The sequence below is a fragment of the Cynocephalus volans genome, chromosome X (assembly GCF_027409185.1).
Source record: "Cynocephalus volans isolate mCynVol1 chromosome X, mCynVol1.pri, whole genome shotgun sequence".
Lineage (NCBI taxonomy): Eukaryota > Metazoa > Chordata > Mammalia > Dermoptera > Cynocephalidae > Cynocephalus > Cynocephalus volans.
This window is the reverse complement of record NC_084478.1, coordinates 124172029-124194952: the sequence shown is the minus strand read 5'-3', so window position 1 is coordinate 124194952 and position 22924 is coordinate 124172029.

Here is a 22924-nt window from a genome sequence, read left to right as displayed (position 1 = left end):
TATACAAACATTAAGCATAAGAAGGCTGGAGCAGTTATAGTACTGTCAGATAAAATAGATTTAAATACAAAGAATATTAGTAGACATACAAAGGGACATTTCAAAATGCTAAAGATCGAATTTTCCAGAAAGTCACAACAAATAGAAATGTGTATATGCTAACAACAGATTTTCAATGTACCCACATATATATTATTGACAGGACTATAGGGAGAAATAGACATTTCCACAGTTGTAGTAAGAGAATTTAACATACTTTTGTCATCAATTGGCAGAACAACTTAGACAAAAACTCAGTAAAGGCATAGAGAGGCTGAATAACTAACTACCCTGACCTAGATAATATGGTTAGAATACTACACTACCAACTGCAGAATACAACCTCCTTAAAATAAACATGGTATGTTCACCAACATAAACCATTTGCAGTGTCATTACACAAGTCCCAATAAATATGGAATAATCAAAATATTATAGAGCAATTTATCTGATCACAGTAAAATTTAATTAGAAACAAATGACAATAATACATCCAGGAAAATGCCATTTTGTTTTCTTTTAAAATTTTTATTTTAAATATTTATATGTTTACAGGAAATTCCTAAGAAATTTACAGGGATATCATGTGCACTTTTCACCTAGCCTCACCAAATGTTAATGCCTTGCATAACTATAATGCAATATCAAAACCTGAAAGTTGGCATTGGTGCTATCTATAGAGAGTTTATTCATATAATTTTCAGTTATACATGCACTCATCTGTATGTGTGTCTATGTATGTGTGTAGTTTACGCAATTTTTCACATGCATAGCTTTGAGTAACTAGCAACATGATAAAGATATAGAACTACACCATCACCACAAGACTCCATGATGTTACACCTTTATAGCCATATAAAGACCATCTCCCAGTCTGAATCCATAGCAATCACTAATCTATTCTCCATCTCTATAATTTTATTTCAGTAATGTTTATATAAATGGAATTATATAGTATGTAATAGTTTGGGATCAGCTTTTTTGCTCAGCTAATACCCTTGAGGTTCATTCAAAATCTTGCACACATTAATAATCATCAATTAATCTAACATTCCTTTGATTACTGAGTAGCATTCCACGGTATGGATTCACCGTAGTTTGTTCACAAATTCACCAATGTAAAGAAATTAAGGCTGTTTCTATTTTTTGGACAACATGAACAAAGCAAACTATTATGAAAATTCATGCAAAGGTTTTTGCATAAACACAAATTTCTATTTTTCTGGGATAAAAAGCACAAGAGTGCAATTGCTGTATCATATACTAATTGAAATTTTAGTTTTGAAATGAATTGCCAAACTGTTTTCCAGAGTGACTGTATCATTTTGCACATGCATCAACAATATCTGAGTGATCCACTTTCTCCGCATTCTCGCCAGCCTTCGGTGTTGTCACTTTTTTTTTTTTTTAACTGTTCTAGTAGATTGGTGGCTATAAGTCATCCAGTGTTAATTTGCCCTTCCCTAGTGGCCAGTGATGTTGATCATCTTTTCTTGGGCTTATTTGCCATCTGTGTATCCTCTTCAGTAAATTGTATGTTCATGTCTTTTGTCCATTTTCTAATTGGATGTTTTCTAATTTTTGTTTTTAGTACTGTTGAGTTTGAGAGTTGTTTATATATTCTAGATACTGGTCCTTTGCCAGATATGGGGTTTGCATATATATTCTCCCTCAGCATGTAACTTATCACAGAGAAAAAGTTTTTAATTTTGATGAGGTCCATTTTATCAAGTTTTTCTTTTATGGATCATGCTTTTGGTGTCAAGTAAAAGAAGTATTCACCTAATCCTAAATTCTGAAAATGTTCTTCTGTTTTTCTTTCTAAAAGTTTCATAGTTTCACATTTTGCATTAAGGTCTGTGATACATTTGTAGTTAATTATTACATAGGATGCTAGATTTAGTACAAGGTTCATTTACCTTTTCTTATGGATGTCCAATTTCTACAGTATCATTTATCCTCCATTGAATTATTTATGCACCTCTGTTAAAAATCAATTGGGCATATTGTTATGGGTCTATTTCTGGGTTCTCCATTTTGTTCATTGATCTATCTGTCTATCCTTCCCCCAGTACCAAACAGTATTAATTACTGGCTATTTAGTAAGCCTTAATGTCGGGAAGAATGATTCCTTCTTTTCAAAATTGCTTTGGCTATTGTAGGTTTTCCCCTTTATATATAGATTTCAGAATAAGCTTGCCTATGTCTACAAAAATTCCTGCTGGGACTTTCGTAGGAATTGCTTTCAACCTATAAACAATTTGAGGACAATTAACATCTTTACTATGTTGAGTATTTCAATCTACTAGTAGGACCTCTCAATTATTTATATATTTGACTTATCAAAACAGCATTTTGTAGTTTTAAGTATATATATTCTGTATATGTTTTGTTAGATATGTAACGAGGTATTTAACTTTTTGGTGCAATTATAAATGGTGTTGCATGTTTTTAGTTCAACTTATTCATTGCTAGTATATGAAAATATGATTGATTTTTAACATCGATCTTATAAGCTCCAAAATGTACATACTTAAAGTGTACACCATGATATTTTGATATATACATACATTGGGAAATGATAACCAAAATCAAGATATTTGGTATATCCATCACCTCACACAGTAACCATTTTGTGTGTGTATGGTGACATTTAAGATCTACTCTCTTAGCAAATTTCAAGTATACAATGCAGTATTTTTTTTTTTTTTTTTTTTTTTTGTCGTTTTTTCGTGACCGGCACTCAGCCAGTGAGTGCACCGGTCAGTCCTATATAGGATCCGAACCCGCGGCGGGAGCCTCGCCGCGCTGCCAGCGCAGCACTCTACCAAGTGCGCCACGGGCTCGGCCCTACAATGCAGTATTTTTAACTATAGTCATCATAACATATATTAGATCTTTATAATTATTATTCATTCTGCATAACTCCTCAGCCCCTGACAACCATCACTTTATTCTCTGCTTCTATGAGTTTGACTTTTTTTAGATTCCACATATAAATGAGGTTATACAGTTTTTGTCTTCCATGCCTGGCTCATTTCATTTAACATAATGTCTTCCAGGTTCATCCATGTTGTCACAAATGACATAGTGGTTTTTTTTTCTTTTTTTAAGGCTGGATGATATTCCATTTTATATAAATATTATATTTTCTTTATCCATTCATCCATTGGGAGACACTTAAGTTGATTCCATGTCTTAGCTATTGTGAACGATGGTGAAATAAACAAAGGGTGTAGATGTCATTCTGAGGTACTGATTTTAATTAAAAAGTAGAAACTTTTTAGTTTGATGCAGTCCCACTTGTCTATTTTTTGCTTTTGTCACCTGTGCTGATGAGACCATATCCAAAAAAATCATTGCCCAGACCAGTGTCAAGAAGCTTTTCCCCTGTGTTTTCTTCCAGTAGTTTTATAGTTTCAGATCTTACATTTAAGTCTTTAATCTACTTTGACTTGACTTTGATATATAATGTGACATAATGGTCTAATTTTCTTCTTCTGCATGTGAATATCCAATTTCCCCAACACCACTTATTGAAGAGACTATCCCTTCTCCATTATTGTTCTTGACACCTTTGTCAAACATCAATTGATTGTAAATGCCAGGACTTATTTGTGGGTTCCTTATTCTCTTCCACTGGTGTATATGTTTGTTTTTACACCTATACCATTCAGTTTTGATTATGATAGATTTGAAGTATATTTTCAAATTAGAAAATGTGATATCTCCAGCTTTATTCTCTTTGCTCAAGATTGCTTTGACTATCTTTTTGTTGTTGGTGGTGGTGTTTTGTGGTTCCATATGAATTTTAGGATTGTTTTCTCTGTTTCTGTAAAACATGCTGTTGGAATTTTGATAATGATTGCATTGAATCTGTAGATTGCTTTGGGTAGTATGGACATTTAAACAATACTAATTCTTCCAATGCGTGAACATAGGATATCTTTCCACTTAATAGTGATTTCTTCAATTTCTTTCATTAATGTTTTACAGTTTTCAGTGCACAGATCTTTCACTTCCTTGGTTAAAATTATTCCTAAATTTTATATTATATTTTATATATTATTGTAAATAAAATTGTTTTCTTAATTTCTTTATCAGGTGATTCAGTTTTAGAGTATAGGAATAAAGCTGATTTTTGTATATTGGTTTCATATTCTGTAACAACTGAATGTATTAGCTCTAGCAGGGTTTTTCTGTGGATTTGTTAGGGTTTTCTAAACCCTAAATGAATTGTTGTGTGGTATATGCAGGTATTGAAATGACACACTGTACCCCACAAATATGTTCAAGTAAATGTTAAAATGTAAGTTCTTTTTTAAAAAAGTAAAATTATGTCATCTGAAAACAGAAAATTTTACTTCTTCTCTTCCAATTGAATGTCTTTAGGTTTTTCTGTATACTATTATCTTATTGCTGTTTATATCTTCCTTCAGTTCTGTTAATATTTGCTTTTTATATTTAAGTGCTCTGATGTTGAATGCAAGCATATTTACAATTGTATAATCTTGATTAATTGATCCCTTTATCATTATATAGTGACCTTCTTCATCTCTTATGACAGTTTTTGACATAAAGTCTATTTTTCTGAAGTAAGTATAACCACTCCTGCTTTTTGTTGTTGTTGTTGTTGTTGTTATCATTTGCTTGAAATATCTTGTTCTATCTCTTCATTTTCAGCCTATGTGTATCCTTAAAGCTAAAATTGGTCTCTTTTAGGCAGCATATATTTGGATCTTTTTAAAAATTTTATTTAGCTGCTCTATGTCTTTTGATTAGAACATTTAATTCACTTACATTTAAAATAATTATTGATAGGTCAGAATTTACTACCATAATTTTTTTCACTATTTTCTGAATGTTTTATAGTCTTCCTTTGTGATGTGATGATTTTTTTTGTAGTAGTAGTATGCATTGATTCCTTTTTCTTATGTTTTGTGTATTACTACAGGTTTTTTCTTCATGATTACTCTGACACTTACCAAAAATATTCCATAGTTATAACAGTATATTTTAAGTTGATAACAACTCAACTTTAACTTCATAGAAAAAAACTCTATACTTTAACTTCTCTTCTCATCACATTTTATATTATTGATTTCACAATTTACATCTTTTATATATTGTGTATCCATTAACAAAATATTATAGCTATAGTTATTTTTAATACTTTTGTCTTTTGACTTTTATCCTAGAGTTAGCAGTGCTTTATGCACCACCATTACAGTACTAGAGCGTTCTGAATTTGAGTTTAATTCTACCTTTACAATGAGTTTATACTATTATATACTTTCCTGTTGTTAGTTAACATCCTTTTGTTTTAACTCGAACTCATTTTAGCATTTTTTATGAGGTAGGTCTGATAATGATCAATTCCCTCAGCTTTTGTTTGTCTGAACAAGTCTTTATCTCTTCTTAACTTCTGAAGGACAACCTTGCTAGGTATAATATTTCTGGTTAGCAGCTTTTTCTTTCAGCATTTTGAATATATCATCCCACTCTCTCCTGGCTTGCAAAGATTATTGCAGGGATTCTGCTGAGATAGTCTCATAGGGGTTTCCTTGTATGCAATGAGTAGTTTTTCTTGCTGATTTCAAAATTCTCTGTGTTTGATTTTTGGGAATTTGATCATAACGTGTCTTGATAAAAATCTCTTTATATTTAATATATTTGTGGTTCTTTGGGCTTCATTGATCTATATGTTCATTTCCCTCTTTAGAGTTGGAAATTTTTCTGTCATTACTTTAAATAATCTTTCTGTCCCTTTCTTTTTCTCTTCTCTTTCTGAGATCTCCATAATGTATATATTGGTCTGCTTGAAAGTGTCCCCTATGTCCCATACGCTTTCTTCATACTTTAAAATTTTTATTTATTTTTGATCCTCTCATGGGGTGATTTCAAATGACCTGTCCACAAGTTCACCAATTCTTTCTTCTGCTTCCTTAACTCTGCTGTAGAAGATCTCTATGGAATTTTTTATGTTCTTTAGCTCCAGAATTTCTGTTTTGTTTCTTTTTATGGTTTCTATCTCTTTGTTGAACTTCTCATTTTGTTCACATATTATTTTCCTGAATCATTAGCTGTCCACATTCTCTTGTAACTCACTGAGCTTCTTTAATATGATTAGTATGAATTCTCTGTCAGGCCATTCATAGACCTCCTTGTCTTTAGGGTTGGTTACTGATTTTTTATTTTGTTTCTTTGGCTATGTTATGTTTCTCTGATCATTCATGATCATTGTGGTCTTGCATTTATGTCTGCATATTTGAATAAGTAGGCATTATTTCCAGTTTTTTTCTGACCAGTTTTGGCAAAGAAAGCCCTTCTCCAGTCACCTTGTCTAGTATGTCTGGGTAGACGCACTGGTGGAGTTTGTGAGCAAGCTTGCTGCTGTAGTCCTCAAGCAAGCTGGCCTAATGCCTGGGTCAGTGAGTAGGTGGGCCAGGTGTACTTGGGTCAATGGGAGCTGGCCTGTCACTGGAGTGAGTCAGCAGATTGAGGCCACAGGGGAATGGCCTGGCTTTGGGGTGGGTCTGGAGCTTGAGTCTGCAGGTTTCAGCCTGAAGCCTGGGTCTGCAGGGGCCAGATTAGTACTGGGGTTCACTGGGGAAAGCCTTATGCTGGGATCTGCTGCAAAGTTTGTTGCTCACTTCACTCTCTTTCTCACTCCATACTGTGCAGGCTTGGGAAATAAGTGGCATAAGTAATGTGAAACTGTTCTTCCTAATCTTCAATGTGTTTTTCCTATTTCTGTGCACTACCCAGGTGCTGTAATCTCTTACCTTGACTCCTTAGCTCTTGTAAAGGTATTTTTGTGCATGAATGGTTGTTCAAATTGATGTTTCTATGAAAGGAGAAGTCCTGGAAACTTCTCTTCAGCATCTTGCTGATGTTACTCTTCCCTACTCTAATTTTTTTAAGTCTGTTGACATGAAAGATTACATTAATTAATTTTTTAATGTTAAATCAGCCTTGCATACCTGGAATATATCCTACTAGGTCATAATGTATATTTTTATACATTGGTGAATTTCATTTACTTTTTTGTTATTGAATATATTTGCATACAAGTTTATGAGATATACTGATCTGTTGTTTTTCTTTTTGTACTGTTTTTGTGTGGTTTAGGTGTCATAGTATTATGGGCTGTTAAAATGAGTTGAAAAGTGTTTCCTCCTCTTCTATTTTCTTAAAGATATTGTGTAAAAATTGATGTTTGCTCTTTTTTAAATGTTTGGTAGAATTCTCCTGTGAAACCGTGTGGGTTTGGAGATTTCTTTTGGGGAAATTTTAATTATAAGTTCAATTTTTAATGATTATAAGTTAATTACATTTGTCAACTTCATCTTAGATGTGATTTAAAAGTTTGTGGTTTTTCATGAATTGGTCCATTTTTTCAACTTTACTGAATTTATAAACATAAAGTTGCAGTGTTCCCTTATTATCCTTTTAATTGTTGCAATGTTGCAATATATCTAATAATAATCCCTATTTTATTCTTGACATTAATAATTTGCATCTTCGTTTTTTCTTTGTCTGACTTGCTAGAGCTTTATCAATTTTAATGATTATTTTCAAGAACTGGCTTTTGCTTTTACTGATTTTTCTATTTTTGTTGTCATTTATTTTTGCTCTTATTTTTATTATTTCCTTCTTCCTGCTTTTATTGAATTCATTTTCCTCCTCTTTTTCAAGTTTCTTGAGACTGTGCTATTGTCTGAATATTCATGTCCCCCAAAATGCATATGTTGAATACCTAATTCCCAAGGTGATAGTGTTAGGAGGTAGGGCCTATGAGAGATGGTTAGATCATGAGGGCAGAGCCTTCATGATTGCATTTAGTACCCTTATGAAGGAAACCACAGAGAGCCAGCTAGCCCCTTTTACCACGTGAGTTCACAGTGAGAGGGCTTATTATATAAACAAGGAAACAGAACATCACCAGACACCAAATCTGTAGGTGCCTTGATGTAGGACATCTCAGTCTCCAGAACTATGAGAAGTAAATTGTTGCTTACAGCCCATCTGGTTTATAGTATTTTGTTATAGCAGCCCAAATGAATTAAGCAGGTAGGAACTTGGATTATTGATTTGAGACATTTCTTCATGTCTAAAGTTAGTAGTTGCTATGGTTTGAATATTTTTGTCCCTTGCACAGTTCATGTTGAAACTTAATCACCTGTATAACACTATTAAGAAGTGGGGCTTTCAGGAGGTGATTAAGTTAAAAGGACGAAGCCCTCAGGAATGGGATTAATGGGGATTAATGCCTTATAAAAGGGCTTGATGGGGGGAGTTTTTCCTTTTTGCCCTTCTACTTTTGCCATATGAGGACACACCATTCCTCCCCTCCTCCAGAGAGTGCAGCATTCAAGGCACGATCATAGAAGCAAAGACCAGACCCTCACCAACAACCAGCTTGGGCACCTTGATCTTAGACTTTCCAGCCTTCATGACTGTGAGAAATAAATTTATTTTCTTTATAAATTATGAAGTCTCTAGTATTTTCTTATAGCAGCACAAAACAAAGACAGTGGTATTTCTGTAAATTTCACTCTTGGTACTGTTTTAGCTTCATCTCACACATTTTGGTGCACTGACTTTCATTTGCTTTTAATTTCACGTATTTTTAAAATTTTCCTTGAGACTTTATTTTTGATCTATAGATTATTTAGAGGAATGTTGTTCAATTTCTAAGTGTTTGGAGATTTTACTGTTGTCTTTCTGTTATTTATTTATAGTCTGATTTCACTTTAGCCAAACAGTATACTCTGTACAATTTCAATTCATCTATATTTGTGGAGGGTTATTATATGGCCCAGGACATGGCTTATTTTGGTGAATATACTTAAATGCTTGAAAAAAACTCATTCTGCTATCATTGGATGGAGTGTCCTATATATGAAAATTAGACCATGTCCGTTGATGTTTCAATTCTCTTCTATTCTTGCTGTTTTTCTGTCTAGTTGTTTTATCAGTTGTTGAGAGGGGATTTTAAGTCTCCAATTGCAATTTTGGACTTGACTATTTCTCACTTCAGTTTTATCAGTTTCTGTTTCCTATATTTTGAAGATTTGTTGCTTGGAATATATACATTAGGGATCACAATATATTTTAGTGAATTGATCCTTGCCATTGTGTAATATTTTTCTTTGTCCCTAGGGATTTTCATTGCTATGAGTGTCTAATCGATCTAATAGTGATATAGCTATTGCTAATATTTGTGTGGTATAACTTTTTCCATGCTTTTACTTTCAACCTACTCATGTCACTATATTTATTTATTTATTTTTTTTTTATTTTTTTTTTGGTAATTATTTTTTTATTTTATTTTATTTTATTTTTAATTTTTATTTTATCGATATACATTGTGGCTGATTATTGCTCCCCATCACCAAAACCTCCCTCCCTCCTCCCTACCCCCCTACCCCCCAATAATGTCCTTTCCGTTTGCTTGTCGTATCAACTTCAAGTAGTTGTGGTTGTTATATCTTCTCCCCCCCCCCTCCGGTTTGTGTGTGTGTGTGTGTGTGTGTGTGTGTGTGTGTGTGAATTTATATATTAATTTTTAGCTCCCTCCAATAAGTGAGAACATGTGGTACTTGTCTTTCTGTGCCTGACTTATTTCACTTAATATAATTCTCTCAAGGTCCATCCATGTTGTTGCAAATGGCAGTATTTCATTCGTTTTTATAGCTGAGTAGTATTCCATTGTGTAGATGTACCACATTTTCCGTATCCACTCATCTGATGATGGACATTTGGGCTGGTTCCAACTCTTGGCTATTGTAAAGAGTGCTGCGATGAACATTGGGGAACAGGTATACCTTCGACTTGATGATTTCCATTCCTCTGGGTATATTCCCAACAGTGGGATAGCTGGGTCGTATGGTAGATCTATCTGCAATTTATTTTTTTTAAGGTAATTTATTATACATACATGTGGGGTACAACGTTTACTTTCAATAGTTGTGTACAATGTGTGATGGTCAGACCAGGATAGTTAGCTTATTCATCATTACAATACATAATCATTCTTTGTGTCTGTTAACCAATTTTCCATCATGTCATTATATTTGAATTTAGTTTTTTATAAATGATATATAGTTGGGCCATATCTTTTATCTTTTAATTGGAAACTTTAGGCCATTGATATACAAAGTAATTATCAATATGTTAGGGCTTAAGCCTGCCATTTTATTGTTTGTTCTGGGTTTCTTCCCTCTGTTTCGCATTCCTCCACTTCTCTTTCCTTGGATTTCTGTGGGTTAACTGAACACCTTTTAGAATTCTATCTTGTTTTACTTATACAATGTTGAATTCATTACTTTTGGACAAGGCCTTTGGTCCTAGTCCCCTGCCGCCCTTGCTTGAGAGAGTCCAGGGCACCTCTTGCGGTGGATCGGTGGTTGTCATTGGGTTGGTTGCTCATGTGTGGGGGGGGGTTTGGACAAAGCCTTTGGTCCTGGTCCCCCACTACCCTTGCTAGGGAGAGCTCAGGGTGCCCCCTGCAATGGCTTGGTGGTCATTGCTGGGGTGGTTGCACTTGTTGGGGGTGTGTGGCTGAGACCCTTGGCTCCCATCCTTGGGATTGGTTATGGGTGTCAGAGGGCATGGCTGAGGCCCCCGGCCCTCCCCATTTCCTGGCTTGGTAGCCCAGGGGACTTCCAGTCCTTCTAGGTGTTATAGGTGTTCTTTGGTGAAATGAGACCTTTACTAGTTAATACCAAACTTTGTCTCTGGTTGTGGGTACTTTGTTCTTTCTTTCAGTTCTGTGTTGGATTATTTACTGCTCCCACCACTCAAACTCTGCACTGGAACTAATTTGTTGTCCTTTGCTTACTTCTAAAATGGGGGAACTTCCTGTGGGGACCAACAATTGAGCTCTGTGGTTGAACTAATTTGCTGCTTTAGGGAAGGCTGTTTGGGCAGCTCAGGTTTTAATGGTTGACTTTATAGGTACTTCTGGGTGAGATCTGGCACACCTGGGCTGTGTGGAAAATCTGGTCTGGGCCTGAGTCTTTTCATCAAACTGCACCCCTTGCAATTTTATATTCCTGACCAGTCTCCTCTGAGTGGTCCTGCACTGATTGGGGGACAGATCAGCTGTCCTTGCTGTTCCCCAGTGTTCCCCTGGTGGGTCCATCTCCCCCACTGCCCATGCTCCAAATACTTCCCATGGGACAGGCTGTGCTCCTTTTTCTCAGTCATTGTGGCTCCTCACTCCTACGTGGGTTCATGGGAACCCTGTTGGTGGTACTGCTGGACTGGGGGCCACCAAGGCCTTCTTGTCCCCTGCTGCCTCCAAGCAACTTCATCAGAAGGGCACAGCTGTGGCTTTTTGCCAGCTCCTGCTCCATGTGCTCAGCAGCTCCAGCCTTAAAGCAGCCATGGCACGAAACAGTCAGAGCAGTTTTTTCTTTCTCTCCTTGTGGCTTCTCCCACCTTCATGCACTCTGTAGGTCTCTCCTCCTCTTCCTCTGAGCTCTAGCAGCCCCAATTTGGCTGTCATTGCTTTTTAATAGTTATAAATTGGTTGATTTGTGGGAGAGAGTGACTCTGGGGACTGTCTATTCCACCATCTTGACCAGAAATCCCATGCTTCTTTTTCTAAGAAATGTGAAGATATTCATTACATTGATTTCTTACTTCCGTTATTTCTATTGAGAAACCTGTACTCAATCTAATTGTAGGTTTTTTTTTATAGGAAATCAGTCTCTACTATCTAAATAATTGCATAACTTTCTCATTGTAATATTCTTCCATTTCATTGTGATGTGATAAGATGTGAAAAGACTTTGCAGTTTGGGTTGAGATAATGTTTCCATAGAATTATTTTTGTTTGCTTTTACTAAGCAGTTTGGTAGTATCATAGGCCTAAGGACATTTTAATGTCAATTTCTCACCTTGGGCATTCTCTGTCTCACAAAGACACTGTAACATTAAATGCTAAACCTATGTGTGGTTAAGGTCCAGGGTTTCAAAGAATCAAAATGACTTTTCTCCTTTTTCATCCACAATCCAGACAAAATTCATTGTTTCTCTTTGCTGATAGAGATATTTTTATCTGGTCTCTTCTTTTATAAAGACTGTGGTCTTTTTCTGTGTGCCAACTTTATTTACAGATCTCTGTTCTAAATCTCTATGGCTTCATCTCAGGACAGAGAGCGAGAAAAGTTAATCAAATTCCTAAGAATACTGAAACTGGCATTCCCTCCCAGCATTAACAAGGGCAACTGTAACATTACCTCACTCAATGCTCAAATTTTCAATTTTTATGTTTTTTTTTTTTTAAGAACCTAGGTATTTCTTGTCTGCCTTAAAAACACAGTCAGTCATTGAAATGATTTTCTTTGGATTGGGATAATTTTTAGGTTACCTTCATTCTACATATTGCCAGAACCAGAAATACAAAGATTAACATCATATTTTCCATGGGATTACACAACTACTTGTTAAAACTTGCTGATCTCCCTCTCATGGTTTGTGTGATTTTCCTTTTGAATGTAGCTAAGTATATTACTCCAGCCAAACCCACTCATACACACACCCTTCCAGTTTGATCTAAAATGGTTAGAATATTTTTTTCTGAGGCTTGACTCTCTTATCTTCTACATAAGGTAAAAGAGATCTATTCTGGGTGAATAAAGACATAAGTATCCCTCTTAATTTGATGAGAGTGATTGGTAAAACTTTAAAATTTTCCATCAAAATTTAGAAGTGTACATTCAGACAGAGTGGTGGTAAAGAAAATTTTGGACAAGAGCAATCTTAGTGATTAATGAGCATACAAATAATGTATATTGAAAATTATAAGAAACCCATTGAATGTAGTATTTTTTATTTAATTATTTAAGAAAATGTAACTTCTGGTTTTAAGGTGACAATATAATGTTAGTATTTTCCATTCTTTTCTTGGAAGTCACTGTAAAGCAACAAGAAAACATGAGAAAGATAAATACAAATTTTGATTTTGTTTGAACTATAGAAAATAAAAGGTTGAAACAAAAAAACTGTCTGGAATTGGTCTTAAAGAATGAAATCAAGCATGGCTGCAGAAATAAACTGAAAAGAGAAACATATAACCACAAATCTTATACAGAGCCAGAAGATTTCAATTCTGTAATATAAGGTGTGCACTTCGAATTGTGAAATGACAGCCCCCCAGTTTCAACAGCAAGAAAAGTATGCATACGTTCACAGTATGAGTTTCTTTGAATCTGTTTCCTTCTGAGAAACAGGAGGAATAACGTTTAACATGGAATCACACGGATTATTTGTATTTCCAAGAAGCAGCCTATATTTACAGCATTGTGACTGGTATTGTGAACCACCTACAGCTATTTCCTTTGGATAAAAAAAATTAAAAGTTAAAAGAAGATTCACAAAAATTCCTCAGGCACAAATAAACCTACTTGTAGCTTAGAATAGAGTTCTATCCTCTCTAAGACAATAACTTCCTACAAATAGCTTTTCTAGAAAAAAATCTTACTCCAAGAACAAAAAAATCACAACAAGGACAGGAAAGGTACATAACAAATTTAAAACAAAAACAAAAACAAATCAAACAAACAAAAAATCTTGCCAGAACAAGGTTGCAACAGAAGAGATGAAAACTATGGCAAAATATTTCACCATAAATTTTTAAAAATCATCAGAGAAATATTCTCTCTAAAAGAGTAAAAAGAAGAGGTACAAGAGCTATTATAATATATAGAAATATAACAGATGGAGATATGACAAGCTTGAATGCTTCAGAAAAAAATTAAAGAACAGAAAACACACCACAGAAATGAAAGCAAAATTAATTAGCACAAAGATAAATAAATACTACAATGAACAGTGAATTATAAATAGAGTAGGAAAAAAACTCAGCAGAATTTAATTGGAAAAAAATTGCTATGACAATTAAAGTTAAAATAACATAGAAGAAAGAAAGATTCCAATGTACACACAATTGGAGTCTCTGACTAACATAATACATAATAAAAGAGAATAAATATGTTATGGTATAAATCAAGAAAATTTCCAGGAATAAAGATAAAATTAGAATCCACATTTTGAAAGTACATACTACATCTCCTGGAAAATTGGCAGTGAATGGTCAACACAGAGATATATCCTAGTAAAATAACTGCATCTCAGTGGTGAAGAGTCCTTTGGGTATTCAAGCAGTAATACCAAATAACTGGTACAAAGATAATAATTAGGCTGACCTCATGTATTAGTACATTTTCTATTGCTTATAACAAACTATTTGGAACTGGGTGATTTATAAAGAAAATGAAATTTATTGCTTACAGTTTTGGAGGCTAGGAAGTCCAAAGTCCAGGGAACACATCTGGTGAAGGTCTTGGTGGTGGCGACAGTGACCCAGCGGTCCACGTTGCCAGATGGTGGAAGCAGAGAGAGCAGAGAGAGAGCAAAAAAGAGACTCTCTTCTTCTTTTAAAGCCCTCAGAACCATGCCTCTGCCCACCATTTTTAATCCATTCACTACTGCATGGTTCTACAGTCCAATCACCTCTTCAAGGCCCCACCTTTCAATTATCGTAATAGGATTTCCCACCATCTTAACAGTCACAGTGGAGGCTAACCTTCTAATAACATAAAACTTGGCGGACACAATTCAAGCTTCAGTGAGTTTTAGGGGGACATAAATTCAATCCACTACACTTCATATTATTCCACAACAACAGTCAATTCCAGAAGAAAGTTTTTATAAACTCTTCAAGGAAATAAAGACTGTTCCAATAATTTAGTCAATACAGAAGTAAATGGGAAAAACATATCAAGAAGACACTTAATATTGAGCCTGTAGGACTAAAATTAAAACAAATGTGGGATTACAATATCAGAATTAAACAGAAATGTTATAGTCTTCGAGGCCAAAATTTGACAGGGAAAGGAAAGGTGGAAGTTCATCTATGCATTCTTATCTCTTCATTTTTAATATTCAGGGCAAAAATAACCCTAAAATTAATATATAATAAAGGAGGTCTCAAACACAAAAAATTAATATATAAAGTAATAGAAACATAATATTATTTAGCAGTAGGAAGTCAAACACTAAGAACAATGATACAATTAGCTGCAATTAGACAGTGGATAGAGGCAAGGTGAAGGGAGGAAAGGGAAATACAGTAGATAAAATGGTATAGTCTTTAATAACAATTCTGGAGCCAGAATACCTGTGTTAAATACTGACTTCATTAGTTTCTAGCTATATAACCTTGGTCTCTAGCATAAAAAATTAGTATAATAGTTCCACTCACTTCTATAGGGTTGTTATGAGGACTAAATGAGTTAATAAGGTAAAGCACTTAAACTGTGGCTAATCAGCTTAACTATTATTTTCACTTGAATCTGCTAATTTAACAGTGTTGTTATTAGTAGTTATTTCCCTATCATAAAGTATATTATCAGGGTTGGTCAGTAGGAAAAGAAAGCCAGTCTGGTACCAAGAAGGAAAGATTTTAATACAGGGTTCTGTGTTTTTATTTTTATTGCTCTGTCCACCTATTATTACTGCCACTCTCTTCTACAGTATCTTCTGCATTACACAGAAGAATTACATTACATTACGTTACATTTTCCAGAATCCCTTTCTTTGTGTGGTTTTAGATTAAAGTCTTCTGAAGAAAGGCACTTGTATGAGATCATAAAGACAGAAAAAGAGAACTAGGTGGCAGCTGTGAGCAGTGGATGGCAATTGCGGGCAGTTGCATGAACAAATAGCAGATGGAAGTTTTGCAGAGGCTTCAGGTAACCTTCTGAAACATCATTCTTTTAAAACTTGGAGCATCTGAGATTAGTAATAGTGACTTTCTTTGAGATTTCTTATGTTTAGTTTAGCTTCTGAATGAATTCCTATGCATCACTTTCTTTAGGGTTACAGGCAGCTGAGATAGTCACATGTGCTTCCCTCCAATTCTGCCATTTCTTGCTTTTATGAACTCCAGCAGAACCTTTCCTGATCTTCACTTCCCTGTCTTTGACAAAGGCTCTGTGAACCTCTAAGTCCTTGTATTAAAATCTTTTCTACAAAATTCCTAGAATGGCTACTGCCTTACTGACCAACCCTCTCTGATATGCTCATGGAAAGAAATTAAAAAATAGAAGATTTATAATTATTAAATAAAATATTAATATGTTATATATTTTATAAACTAATACAATATTATTATATATTAATATATAAAAGCAAACTTTCCTAAGTATCAGAAGAAACACAGAAAACAAAAAATCACATAATAAAGATCTTAAAAAGATATGCCGAGAGAGAACATAATAAAATTTTAATGAAAGTAAATGAGGTTAAAAAAAAAAAAAGGAATTAAAAGAAAAGAACTATTAAGCGGCATCACAAAAAAATTGTTGTGGAGAAGAAATACCTACAAAAAAGTGATTTAGAAAGATGGAAAATAAAAGAGTGAACAAAGGTGTATAAAAAAGAATGGCAGAATCCATAACCTTATTATCAGACAAGGTTGAATCTGAGGCAAAATCTTTAAATGAAACGAAAACTTATCATAGTATTATGCTAAAAGTTACAACTCACAATAAAGGTGGAAAAATGATAAATATCTATGCACCAAATAGCCTGGCCACAACATTTACAGTAGAGTCAAAACAAAAGGACATAAAAGAAAAAAGTAGACAGAAATGCATTATTGGCAGTAGACTTATTTATTCACTCAGTCTATGTTAAGTCAAGTGGACTAAGAATAAATACAGAAAACCTAAATAACATAATTATAAAGGTGAAGTTGTTTGGTACGTATCATATTCTATACCATGAAATATAGAATACATTTTCTATTAAAGGACACGGGGAACAATCCCCTCTCCAAATTACTATGTATTTTCCTAGGTGAAAAATATCATTTTTTTCCAAATGTGAGAAAAATAAAACAATGGGAACAATATTTATTAATCACAATTTGATAAAAGTAGAAGTTAGTAACAAAACTAGAAACAAAAAATTGTGTTTTAGATACTTTCTCTCAAACAATTCAAAGAGAAAATAAACCAGAGATATATCCTAGTAAAATAACTGCATCTCAGTGGTGAAGAGTCCTTTGGGTATTCAAGCAGTAACACCAAATAACTGGTATAAAGATAATAATTAGAAAATATTGTAGAATATTAACCAAACAATGATAATAGACAAATTACATATCAGAACCTATGTGATGCTTTTAACAGCAGTGCCCAAATTAAATTCTACAGTCTTAATTATTTGTATTAGCAAAATTTTTTTCAATTAAAATGTATGAATCAGCAAGGTAAAAAATTTAAGAAAAAGAAAACAAACAGAAAATAAACCAAAGAAATCATGTCAGGAATTTAAAAGATAAAAAAAAAATTAATGAGTTAATAAAAATAATTGGTTCTTTGAATAAAAACAGTAAAAGTGATAAACAATTAAGCTAACCTGATCAAAGTAAAACATGGGGGGGGGGGTTCTTAAAATGAAGAATGCTAAAATAACCACAGATGGAACCATCAAAAAGAACAGTAAGACTACTTTGCTCAGTTCTGTGCAAACAAATTTGAATACCATAATGAAATGAATAATATTTTAGAAAAAGATACCAAAACTCACTCAAGAAGGCAGAAAATCTATCATGAAAAAGGCATTAGGGCTCAACAATTTCACAGCATTTCTACTTCTTGGAATTTATCTTGGAGATTAATTTGCATATAGGAGAAATGATCTACACACAAAGTTGTTTACTGAAAATTTTAATAGCAAAAAATTTGAGCAACCTAAATGCCACCTGTAGGAAACTGGTTAAAATGAATTGTGATACAGCTATAAAGTTGAAAACTGTGCAGCTAAAACAATCAAACAGAGACAAACACGTGGAAACTTTTTTTGTTAATATGGAAAAATTTCCAATATATATTTAAAGTGAAAAAATTGAGGTGCATATATGAGTGTATAGTATATTAGTAGTGCTTACAAAAAGAAAAAAAAAGATAATTTTATGTGCTTGTATGTGTGTTTGTGTATGCATACTCAAGTATATGCATACATTTTTTCTGGAATTATAACAAGAAATAACAGTTTCTATTGAATGGAACTGGGTGCTTAGAGGTCAGAAGTAAGAGAGAGTTTTTTATTTTATACCCCTTTGTACATTTTGAATTTTGAATCAAGAGAACTTGCTACCCATTTTTAAATAAACATAATTTAATGTAAAAAGTAATAAAGGAGCAACAACAACAAAAACAAAAACCTCTTTATCAAGAAAGGACCTGAAAATTAATGGTTGATTTATGTATTTGGTCTCCAAATCCTAGCCCTTACCTTCTACAATATACCTAAAACAAAACTGAGAGAGCTTGGTATTTTTCTATTTTACTTAGTCAGTTTGTCCTTCAGTTTCTAAGTGAAATGGGAAAGTTAATACATATGGAAACAAAATGAAATATATTTTAAAAATTCCAAATAAACATTTTTAAATAATTGAAAGCCATTAGAACTTAAACCAGTTTCAAAATTTAACTCTCAAAATACACATAATCTTTTGGCTACAAAGAAAAAGGCTTTGCTATAGAGACTCCAACTTGCAGTACATACGAAGGAGTAGTTAAATCTTAATTCAGGGTTAATAACTCCTTCCCATTTTGGAAACTTCTAGCTACAGCTCCTCTACAGTATGAAAATAAAAGAGTTCTAGCAGACCTTTCCACCTCAATTATAGTTGGCTTTTGGGAAGCAGGAGAGAACTTGTATAAGGTAGAACAAGGTTTGATACATCCTAACCTTTCTTGATATTTCATTAACATGTCATTAAGAAAAGTCAGTTCTTGGAATCTATTTTTTTTCTCAGAAACATAATGCAATTTGCACTCTTAGTTGCTCTGTTTGGTAGTATGTAACATGGGTCTCATTTAGCCATCAGAACGATAATTCTTCTAATGTTTAAGAGGTCTGGGTTTTATTTCCAGGTTTGCAAACAGCTTGCTGTGCAGCACTGAATGACTCATAATATTTTGATTTCCAAGTCTGAATCTTTCCAAATTGGGCTGATAATATCAATGGCTTAAAGCCATCCCTTTATAATGTTCTTAACAAAATAATGTTTCAGTAATGGATAGTCTTGGGGTCTGAAACAGTCCCTTAGATTTGAACAACCCAGTTCAAAAGGATTTAACCTGCTGAAGCTAGAGTAAGAGGGCAAGAACAGTTTTAGCCAATCTGGAATTATTTGAGCTACATCCAATCACACTGGCTAGTTTAATTATTTTGTATAAATTGACTGGTACATTAGAATGGTCAAATCATCCACGTTACCCATTATTAATTTAGTGCTAACTGCCTATCGAGTAACTAAGGACCAATTATTTTAGATTGGTTAAACTGTTTTGCTATGTATAACTTTAGTGATCTTTAAAAAAAAAATATCCTTAATCTTTACTAATTATTATGTTTACTAAGCAAAAACCAAAATTCTTATCCAGAACAAGCACTTTGTAAAAAGATATTGTACTCTGCAGTTTCTTTCATGGACAGTAGTAGATGTCTTATCTGATAGTCTTTGTCAAAACTTTTCATAAAATATTGGGTATTTTAAAACATAGCATATTGTTTGTTTCTTTGGCAGCTGGCTGATACGGGGAACCAAACCCTTGACTTTGGTGTTATAGTACCGTGCTCTAACCAACTGAGCTGACCAGCCGAACTAAACATAGAAATTATTATAGTAAAATATAGAAAACATAAAATTTGCCATTTTAACTTTTTTAAGTGACATTAAGTACATTCACATTGTTGTGCAATGATCAGCACCATCCATCTCCAGAACTTTTTCATCTTGTAAAACTGAAACTCTGTACCCATTAAATACTAACTGCCCATTTCCCCCTCTCCAGCCCCTGGAAACCACCATCCTACTTTCTGCCTCTATGAATTTGACTACTGTAGGAACTTTACATAAATGGAATTATACACTATTTGTCCTTTTGTGACTGGCTTATTTCACTTAGCATAATATCTTTAAGGATCGTCCACATTAAAGCCTGTGTCAGAATTTGCTTCCTTTTTAAGAATAATATTCTATTGCATGTATATACCAGTTTTTTATGCATTCATTCATCTACGGACACTTAGGTTGCTTCCACTTTTTGGCTATTATGAATAATGCTGCTATGAACATGGCTGTACAAATATCTGTTTCAGCCCTGTTCCTGTCCCTGTGGGACCCTAAAGGGACACCCTAAATAGTAAACAGTGACAATGGCTCCAAATATCACTACTTAAAGCCTGTAAGTGTTCAGACTTGTAACCACTGCTTTGGTGACTAGTATAGCCACCATTTCAGTCTATAAAGTTAGTTTCAAAAGTAAAAGCACAGAATTAAAAACTCAGGCTACACTTAAAGCTGTTAAATATACTGTGTGATCCTACCAGTGCCCTCACAGTTTCTTGGTATCTCAAAGTATTTGCCAAATCCATATTATCCCTTAATCCTCTCAAATTGACTTGAAATGCACTGACATCACTTAAAAGGTAATTTCAGGCTGATAAACCTTTTCTGCCCTTGTATTTTAAATCTGAATAGTGTGGAATCTAAATTGCTTGAACATCCAATCATGCTTGTATGCATGATTTTTCAACAAATATACTCTACAGGAGCCACTACTTAATGGGTTCCCAACACCCCATTAACCTCTTAGGGAAATCCACGTTCATGACTGCTTTTTAAAGTATGTATGCATACAAGAGTCTCTGAATCAATCAGACCATGAACAGGCAGCATAGTGTTATGCTCAAAAGCATGGACTGTGGAACCAAACTGCGTGAGTTAGAGACTAGTTTTGCTACTTACAAGCTGTGCCACCTTAGGTGAATCAGGTAACTTCTCTGAGCCTCAACTTTCTGATTTGTTAAACAGGGCTAATAATAACGGAACCTATTTCATAGAATTGCTGTAAGGATTAACTGGACTAATATTTAGAATGTAGTTAGAACAATGCTTGGCATATAGTAAACATTATAAATAAAATTAGATAAAACTTCCTCCTCTTCTGACAAAAGTTACATTATAGTTATGTTTCCCTAGAGGTGTGTTGAGATCTAATGTGTATTGTCTATGTACTACCTCACTTAATAAAGCCAAGCAGCTGCATATGGGTTTTGGCAGTGTCTTTCTACAAAGCATGTAAATGTCACCGGAACAGGAGTGCGTTACTGAGAGAATTCCATAGCCTGGTCTTTTCTTGTCTCTCCCATCAATCTCTTACATGCCTCTTTGATTCAAGCCATCGTGAAATACTTATAATGATCCAAAAGGAGTCATGCTTTTTCAAACCTCTACACTTCCCACGTTCTGTTCCTTCTTCCTGAATTATCCGTATACTACTTCTTCTAGCTAAATCACATGATTGAGAAATTGAGATTAACTGGTGAATTCTGAGTTCTAGGCATGATGACAGACTATCAAAACAATCCCTAAGTCAAGAAACTTCATGGGGAAGCAAAAATAGAAAATATTCCATATTAACCTTTTCAGCAATGTGTTATAGCATAAAATTCATTCAACCTAATATACAACTTACATCTCTATAGAAAGAGAGACCAGGTCACCATGGCCACCATGCTAGATGTAACCAGAGCATTGGTCCCTCCCCTGCTTTTAACCTATTCTCCCTCTTTTCTCCGTGGAGTGTGTCCCTTGGCAGTGCTCCTTAGTGTTCCTGGCTCAACTAGAGATCATTTTTCATCACTTGTCACCCTTAGAAATTCTGGGCATGGTTTCCTCATAAGTTATCTTTCCCTTTCAGTGCAATGCCTGACAACATCAGTGTAACTCCCACCCGGAATACAATATAGAACATATTCAAAACGTTCATACTACTTGCCAGTCAATAGCCCCCTTTAATGTAATCACTACTGTGACTTCTATATCGTTTATTAGTACTGGCTCTTTTTAAACTTCATATAAATGAAATAGATGCAGTTTGTACTCTTTCATTCAACATTCATGTTGTTCCAGGTAGTAGTGGTTTGTTCTTGTCGTTGTTCCCTTGTATGAATTTACAGCAATTAATTTAAATATATTGTCAGACATTTATGTTATTTTCAGTTTTGACTAGTGTATATAACATTTTGTGAAGTTTTACATGCCTTTTGGTACAAATATGCACTTACTTCTTTGGGGAGTATACTCTAAAGTGGGATTCCTGGGTCTTAGAAATCACATGCCCCCCCCAAACCCCTTCCTCCCAAAGGACCAATATTAATTCTCAGAGACATGAATCTAAACCCATAATGAGTAAGAGAATCAATCATTTACTAGGTGTTTCCTCCTTCCATGAACTACACCAGGCGCCTCCTCCTTCTATAACTTATACCAGGCACAACTGCCCATAATTTATAAGAAAAAAATGTTTTCTAGTGAACAGGAGTGGGTTAGAACATGATAATGAAGGTAGTCTTGGTTTCTTTTTTTCATTACTTACCACTTTTCTAGCTTCTCAAGTTTTTCCATTTCAGATATTTGGCCATGATACTGCCATAAACGACTCTTAATATCCACTCTTTTAGCTAGGAAAATTCAGCAAGGAAAACTTCAGATGCAGCCATTCCTAACCAAAGGTCATTCCAGTCTGTCATCTCTGAATAGGAGAGGAGGAAGTATGTGGTGTCAAACAGAATAAGAGATGGTTTAATTCTTCTGGTTACATAAGGGTTATATACAAAAGTAAAAGACATAAGGCGTTTTCCCAACCTTGTTGCAAAAGGTATAAGATGCTGGTAAGTATTACAAAAAGAAAATGTTCTAGAGTTATGGAGAATGAGGATCTAAAAAAATTAAGCAGGTTTCTTTACTACAAGAATTATTGGTACTTTTAATATTTTGTGAAGCTCT